This window comes from Aythya ferina, assembly GCF_964211825.1.
Source record: "Aythya ferina genome assembly, chromosome: Z".
Classification (NCBI taxonomy): Eukaryota; Metazoa; Chordata; class Aves; order Anseriformes; family Anatidae; genus Aythya; species Aythya ferina.
Window position 1 is genome coordinate 13,718,036 of NC_140299.1, and position 8,667 is coordinate 13,726,702.

The 8,667-nt window shown below is 39.5% G+C and overlaps 1 protein-coding gene across 2 annotated transcripts in view; it reads right to left on the minus strand.

Annotated features, from left to right (window-relative positions):
* LOC311426589 (leukemia inhibitory factor receptor-like) overlaps positions 1-5,722 on the minus strand; it is a 114,041-nt gene extending 108,319 nt beyond the window's left edge. For both annotated transcript variants that reach the window (XM_084503050.1, XM_084503049.1), the window contains exon 1: positions 5,581-5,722. The gene's annotated coding sequence lies outside the window, so the exon portion shown is untranslated. The remainder of the gene's footprint in view (positions 1-5,580) is intronic.
* Positions 5,723-8,667: the final 2,945 nt, after the last annotated feature.

Genomic DNA, 8,667 nt, shown 5'->3' on the forward strand with positions numbered 1-8,667 from the left:
CATCAGTGAGACAATACCTTTCAACTAGGAATGGTACCACAAAACTCTGTAAAACTTGAGCATCAAATCCACTGATTTGTGTATGTGGTAGTTCTTTGTTCCTGCCAGATGGGAGCAAAGTGCATTACTGAACAGCACCAACAATCTTTCACACACACACAGCTGTATGCACTTACATTCACCATAGAGTCCCCCAAGCCTTGAAGTGAAGGCAAGGAACCAAAATAAGTATATACAAATAAAATTTGTGGCATTTACATACACATATTAATACCTTATGGCCCAGAACCCATGCAGCGTCCCCTTGCTCCACAGACCACCCTTTCCACAGGATGTCCCACAACCTCCCTGTTGCCTGGTCCATTAGCCAGGCATGCTGCTTCCCATCACACAGCCACTCATCACAGGGTCTTTCAGGAGGACCAACAGTTTTATCTGCTCTACATGTGATCTGGATATAAGAAATGCTATTGGGACAGTGATAAATCTTGTCAATGTCCTGGATGTCATATATGTAGCTAGAGATGATGGCTTATTTAGAGGCATACCCTGGAAGTTCCACTGTCCCCTCCCAGACCCTGATCTGGGAGGAACTGTGGGGATGGGCTGTGCCAAAAGCTCTAAAAAGTATTCTGGGCTCATATAGAGGGTCATAGAATAGTTCTGCATCTGGAACATATGCCATAAATACTAGGAATATAAAATTTCTTTCTTTTATTTTTAGGCTGCTCTGGTACCTTGTGTATCCTCTCTCCAGTGTACACTCATCAGCCATAAGTGACTGCATTATTACTGTGATTATGTAAGGAGGATTACATAAATTCTTAGCCTGTACAATGACCTCACCCTCCCTTCAAAATTGGTTTTTAAAGTTTCCTCCTTTTAGCTAGACTTGCCTAGAAATCAAAGTCATGCTAGTGCAAGCAGGGTTTTGAAAACCTGCCTTGTTATCAGCAGCATCTCTTTCATGCAGACAGCTGTCACCTTTAATGTAAATGTCAATGGAAGGCTCACTCCAGTGCACAGTTTACTTCTTTCTTTTACTTTTCATTTCATTTATCTCTACAAAGATCTTATTTTCCTTTATATGTTTTAAGAAATAGGCGTTATCTTGTTTCTTTCCCTTCACATGGTTAAACATACACTTCCATAACTTTTTTTTTTAAATAACAATTCTTTTTCTATCAAATTCAATGATTTCCATATAAAAAATTAGGAAAAAAAGGCTTTAAAATATTTGGAAATAAATGTCTCTTTTATTATGTAAAAGCACTGGAGTATCTCAAAGGTACTACAAATAAAATAATGTATAGTAAATGAAATTATTATTGCTGGGAAAAGGACCGCTTAATTCAGGTTTTCTATGGGAAAAAACAAATCATAATAATCCAATAGGGATGCTCAGAAACATACAGCATACATTAAAAGTTCTAAGGATCCAAAGCAGTAAGTGAAAAGTAGGTGCTGAGGCAGCAGTCAGGACAGGATTTGCCTGTTGATCCTTTTTTGGGGGAAATAGTCGTAGTGTCCTGAAAATGAAGATAGGAAGCCCACTTTATCACTGTGTTACTCCACAGTGACATTTTATATCAATTCATCCAACAGAGTTCCACCAACATAAATGTGGAGTCGTTCAGTTTTGAGCCTGGATATATGGAACTGAAATAGAAAGCGTTCAGCATGGGGAGGATGTGAATTACTGTCTGGATATCCCATAAACTGATCTGTGTGGCTGCCCTCAAGAAAGCTGTCATGTCAGGGTAAATTTGGCTCAGCACACCAGTATGGCAATCAGCTAGTAATGGCTCACTTTCCAAAGATAGCACTACTACAAAATTAGTAACTCAGCTATATAGACACATAACTGAACTGTTAAAAATACAGAATAAGCCTTGAAAATGATGGATAGGTGCACAATATTTTATAGGTATAGATGTCAAGGGGTGTAATAGAGGCTAGTCTGTACTCTCTACCCTTTCTGCTTTCAAAGTAAGACAGTCTTATCATTTTGTCCCAATGTCCTAGATGTTCTGCCAAAAGCTTCAGCTGTAACTCTTCAGTCAAAGGTGATGATGGCATTTGGAGTTTGTAAGATCAACAGTGCAACAAGATCTGTCACCTGGGTGTCAAGGACTGGTCCCTCCCCATAATAAAGTGCATGAGTCCGAGCTCAGTTTCATTCCATACTTGTGCTCTCATGAGCTCTGTTCTGGTTCTCCTGGATGGTTCATGAAGCACCATGGGATTCTGAGCTATTTAATACAAAAATTATAGATCCATCAAGCCTCATATATATGAAATTCATGCTTCCTTATCATTGTTCCTCTGTCTCACTTATTGAAGCACTACAAGGAAATGTTTCTGTGTTTTTTGACATTCCACATACCTGCTAGTGCAGAGCAAACTGATCAAAGTGCCTGTACATGGAGGTGGAGAAGTCTGAATGAGTTCTGGATTTCATCTACCATTAGCTTGCACGGTATGAATACCTACTCCGATGTTTAGATTACCATGTAAAGTAACCCTTTTACAGTTCGCACTTTGTAGAAATTTTTGCTCGTCACATGCAATGTAGACTGGAACTATTTAATCTTAATGAGAACTCTATCTTAAATACAACAACACTAAGAGGCAGAGGGATTAAAGATAAAATGTATTTGCCAACTAAATAAATGGCCTTACTACTAAGCCTCTTACATGTTGAACAGCTAAATATCATTTGGAGACAGGTTGCTAAAAAAGAAATCCATACAAGACCCCACTGTCAGGACTGTAAGTGTAAGAACAGGCCTTACCTGCCCCAACCAGCTTCGCCTGGGCTATGCAGTAAGTGTCCCTGTTCCTTTAGCCCTAACTTCTGAATGGCTGTTAGGCATATGTTGTAGCCTGTTTTAAAGTCCTGTCCATGGTTCCACCTCCTGAGGCTCCTGGCTAAGCTCCCTGGATGGACCCTGCATCTGGCTGATCATTTCTTCTTGCATGGGGCTGTTGCAAGAACCAGTTATCAGAATACTAACTCTGCCCTGCCTGCTGAGCTCTGATGGGACTGTGTTCTGGTGAGGACACAATCCGCTGTGGATGCACTTGATTTTTCCTCTCTTGTAGATTGGCTCTGCTCTTGCTGTTCCCTGACACACAAGACATATTTTAGGGATCTTCCCTACTAGAACAAGTGCGTGTAAGATCAAAACCAAAACTAGTGTTCTTTTAACAAATGCTTGCACATTTCTATTCAATAGATTGGGCCATCTGCAATCTCAGCATCTACACTATAAAAAGAGAGAAACTGCATTAAGTTCTCCTATACATAATGACATCTAAACAAAGCCAGAATCTGTCCAGAACAGAATATTATCTATGTAAATGATTGAATGAAAAGGGAATATGTCACTGATCAATTAAAAAGTAACAGATCTCCTTTGAAGACCTATGATATGGCTTCATGTTTTGTTTTGTTTTCAGGTAAAAAGATCTGATAAAAGCTTTGGGAACATGCAGGGCATTAATATATAATGAGAAGTTGCTCTTGGTTGATTACACGTTGAGAAAAAAAATCAAGATAGTAGGTAGGAAGGAGGGAAAAGAAAAACACTTATAGGAAAGCAGATAAAAAACATGATCAGAAAAACTGAAGGCAATAAGTAAATTAATGGGACCTGCACAAATGAACAAAGTCAGGATCCAATTTGGCAGGCAAAGATGGTAGTAGAGATCAATGCAATATATCAATATTTTTTGCTTTATCCATTAGGGTATGTGCAGTAATTTTACTCAAATTCAACTGATGAGGAACAAACGTGATTAGAACATGCGGACACAGTGACTGCAAGAAATGGAAATTGTGCTGCAATTCTTAAAGGCATAAAAGATAGAAAAAGTATAATGCTCATAGAGAAAAACAGTGTTCAAACACCATTAGAAGTACATTTTCAGCTGAGGGCACGTGGGAATTCAGCTGAGAACTTTCATTAAGTTTAATTGGTGTCATGGTGTGAAGTCCCTGTGCATCAAGTTGCTAATGTACTCCATCAAGAGTGTATTTATGCTTCTGAAGGTGCACTGAGGAAGAGAGAGGAAACTGTGAACTCACCATATTATGGGCTCTGAACCTCTAAAGCCCTTTTTCTTGGCAGATATATTTTGTCAGTCCACTTTGACCTGCATGTTAGAAAATGACATTTGCAGCACAGAAAAATAATCAGTGTTGTTAACCATTCTGGACCAGGAAATGAGTCAGGAAGCAAATGCTTCTACTTTTGTCCCTTCCATTTTGCACTCAAGGGATTGTTTTGGCCTTTTCTCATCATGCTTATTAAATTTATCTGTGTTCACTCAATGAATATTCCCAATGTGGAATAAAAGCTCAGCTGAACAGTTTTCAAAATAGGCCCCATTTTGTCTAGCTAAGTTCAATATGTTGACTTCTCAGCTGTGACAACCTCAGGAGCTAGTGATTTACTGGCACCAGTGGATGCCAATGGAAAAAAAGGAACCCTCCCAAGTTAGCATTCCATTTCATTCTCCACAACAAATTGATGAAGTGTTGGAAAGCACTCTGATGGGGTTGTGGATTCAGAGAAAGAGGCATCTGAAGTGATTTATAGAGGGAATATATTTAGCACCATCAAGATTTCTCGCTTTTCTCAGGTTACATGTCTGTCTTTATCCTGACTGTCTTCTATCCTTTGCAGGAATGAAGTGGCCACTGAGAAGATGAGCAAGAAAGCGCGAGCATTTTTTATACATCTGCCCAATACCCACGTCCTTTCAGCAAATGTTTCATCTCCTTTTAAATATTTTATCTTTCTTTTGTGTATTCTTTATGATCTGAATATTTCTTTTTATAGACCTGAGAAATCAACTTTTATGAGATCAATTATGAAGCAAAATATACGAATTCAATGACAGAAGATGACATTCATGATTACATGAACTTATGTCTGCTAAGAGATAACTTTATGATTTCCAGGAAAAACATATTCACGTCTTAGAAAGCAAGAAACTGAAAGAACCAATATCATCATTTCAACCTCATATGGATAGTACTAGCCAGTGGGAACAGCACTGTAGTTACATGCAGTATGTCAGATAGCGTGGTGCTTGGCACACAAAATAAATAAATAAAAAATAGCTGTGTTTGGCACAGCTTGGTTCAATTGGGCCTATTAGAAGAGGTAATTTGAAAATCCAGTGCCTGCCATGACTGCATTACTGAGGTGGGGTGGCACGGGCCCTATTCCTGAGTACCATCCTATGTGATCTTAATGGTGACTAAAAGGAAGAAGTATAGGTGACAACTTTCACAGGGAAGTGGTTGTACAATTTTACCTTTTTACCAAATGTGCTGTTCAGGATGGCTGAAAGGTACAGCTCACATCAGTATTTTCTGAGTGTATCAGAGCTCAGGCCAAATGAAGACTTCATGATGTCCATGTGAAGGCATTAGCAGTTTGATTTTAGCTAAGGTTTAACAGTTTTGAGATGAAAGATCATAAAGAAGGAGAATAAACTTGGTTAAAATGGAGGAGTTCATACTGAGACAGAATAGATACTAAGAGAGTTTGTAAGTCATCTAATTACCTTGCTGTTTATCAGGCTTGTTCTTATTCCAGAAGTATAAGGACTTTCTGATGTGCAAGCAGTTCCTCATAATTCCTCAGGTTCATACATAAACTGCTCTCCGTACCTCCTCCGAGGTCGGCTGGCGGCATGCTTCCTCTTCTTCTCATCGGCTTCCCAGTTTCTCTGGCAACATTTATACTAACAAGCAGCTCAAGGGCAGAGGCTGTTCCCATGCCCTGGGCCAAATGGTAGTGTCCACACTGTACAGAGCTGGCTCTGGGTCTCCTTTGTGTTCCATGTGGTGATTATATGGCTATAAAACATTTTTTTTGCATGCTTTTTCTTTCAGTTTAAGACGTCTAAGAATAGAAAAAGGGCTGTGTTCAGGGGTAGGGCCTCTGCCTATGAAAGCTTGTTAGGAATAGCCTGGCAAATGCTATCTATCTCCTGACCCATCCCCAAGCAGTATTCGGAGGGCGTTAGCTGGCACAGGCTAAAAGTGTACCACAGTGTGCTACCAGCCAAGCAGCAGCCCAGCACTTTGAATTCGCCTTCTAAACCCATCTCATTTGGAAACAGAAACACAGCCTTTGTGCACCTCTGTCTTCAGCATGCCATACCCCACACTGTGAGAAGTGCTGCCTTTCACCACCTTTCTCTCCTGCTCCTGGTCAGCACATTCCAGTGCTCTTGGACAGGAGTCATCAAAAGCAGACATCCTCTCTGCTGCCTGACCTGCTTCTTCCAGGAGAGTACACAAACAAGGCAAGCCTTGCAGGCTTGAGAAAGGATTTAAGAATATTACACTGAATCTGTCAGTGGCTGTTAAGCACTGTCTAGACACAAACATAGGCTGGGAAGTTCAGCCTCCAAAGACCAACTGCCTGGACGGGACACCAGGCAGCAGGTCACATTACTGTAGCTCTTTCTAGGCATGTTACCAGACCTTGTCAGAGACAGGATACTGAGCAAGAGGTCTTGTCTGCTTGACATGCTTGACAGTATGACAGCTCTTATGAAGCCGTCAGAGTAATCACTGGATCTTCAAGGGACGGGGAGGAGGGGAAAAATACATTTTTCATATGCCTACCACTTTGTTTTGGGAACCAGAACATGGTGGAGGTGGTCTGTTTTGGGAAAACTTGGCTGCCAGTTTCACATAATGGGTACAAAATTAATGTATTTTCTTACTATCAAGCATGTTCTTGGGTTTTTCATGTGTTTAGAAACACTGGCTTTTTAGGAAGAAAAATGATTTTAAATACAGGAAAGTTGTAACCTTAAATTCTCTGTTAGAGTTTTATTTTCAGCTGTTTTGTATACAAAGGATGACTCAGTTTTAGAAAATCATCACCTTTTTACAGACAATCCCTGCCCAAAGGCAAACTACACCAAAGAATTAGTCTGTCATGATTTTTCACATGCATCCACTCTTGCGATTATTCCAGGTATTTACTTGGTACTGGGACAAGGCAAATAGGTGTGCATAAAATCATCTTTCAGTACTTGATAATACATGCATTTAAGTTTTTATGAAGAGATAATCTAGCTTTATTCTCACCTCAGTTATTTTTAAAAAGTCACTTTAACGACAACAACAACAAAAAAAAGACATGAGATCTGTCCGTAGTGATATATGTCCATCATTTTATAATAATCTTGCTGATTTGGGCTTAAGAAAACTAGTAGCAGAACAAACTTAGATATTCATTTTTTTGTTCAGTAGCTGTACTTCTTTAGCTGTGTCACATTCAGGCTCCAGGAGTCACAAATAAAACCTCTGGGTAACACGGCCCTCGAAGATCATATCTTATAAGGGAACTAAAACTAATGTACAATTGACACCATAAAGTCAGATACTGGTCTTACTGCAAATTGTAGATCTACTGCTATGTCTGAGAGAAGAAAGGAATGACTCAACATTTCAGAAAACTAGCTGTTCACTGTATGACGAATGCAGACTTTGCAGGTGACTTTCTGTTTGATATTGACAGATAGATTCATGCTAGGAAACACAAATGGGAGGGTTTCCTTTAAAAACAGAGGCCAACATGTGACACAGTGGGACAGGGACTGTGTGCTGTTCTGGAGTGGCAGGGATCCTTTATGTCAAAGCTGCTATGGGTTACAGACATCTTCCCTCTTTCTGTCCTGGCTGCAACACCTTAGGATAACCATTGTCTCACTAAGGACCACATGTAGAGGTATCAATAACTAAAAAAGCACTGCCAAGGACAACCAGTTGTATCTGGTATGCAGAGCAGGAGAGAGGCCATGATGCTAAGCTCAGCTCTGAACAAATTTATTGTATAAAAACGTTACATACTTCTCTAGTTGGAGGACAGACAGTTGTGTCCTTCATAGCAGTGGATAGTCTTGATTTTGCACAGTATAGTGCAAATGGAAGGAACATGGGTTAGATTTTAAAAACATTTTGGTGACTTACACTCTTGGTCTTTTGTATTTTACAGAAGAAGGCCATGCACTAGGGGACCTACCAAGATCCAGTTCTTATGCTTTCTAAGTGTCTAGCAGCAAATATCACTATTTCTTTGGCTTACTTTCTCTCCTTCTCTCCCTTCCCTGAGTCACACTGTTAAAGGAGATGGTTTAGGTTTTAGAATTATCAGCTGCAAAAGAAATTGCACGTAATTTTTTCCTTTAACTTCTTATCTAAAATTCTTAACAGGGTTAACATTTTGCTTAATAATAATAATAATAATAATAATAATAATAATAATAATAATAATAATAACAACAACAACAACAACAACAACAAAGCAAAACTTAGGGCCACAAATAGTTTAGGCAAGTATTTGCCAGATATTGTCTGTCTATCTCCAACACCTCCAGTTCCCTCATACTTGTCCCCAGATTATCTTAACCAGAGGTCTCCGAGTGTGCCAGCTATTTACTTCCCTAAGAAGGTATGCAGGAGAGAGCCAACTGATAACAGAGTGCACGCCACTTGTCAGCCCAGAACTAGAACAGCGTTTCCAAATACTACATTATTAATAACTTTGGATTACCTGGCTGTTATAAGAAATGCAAAGGTCATACCACATCCAAAGCTTAATTTTCACATAACCAATAAATAATCTTCAA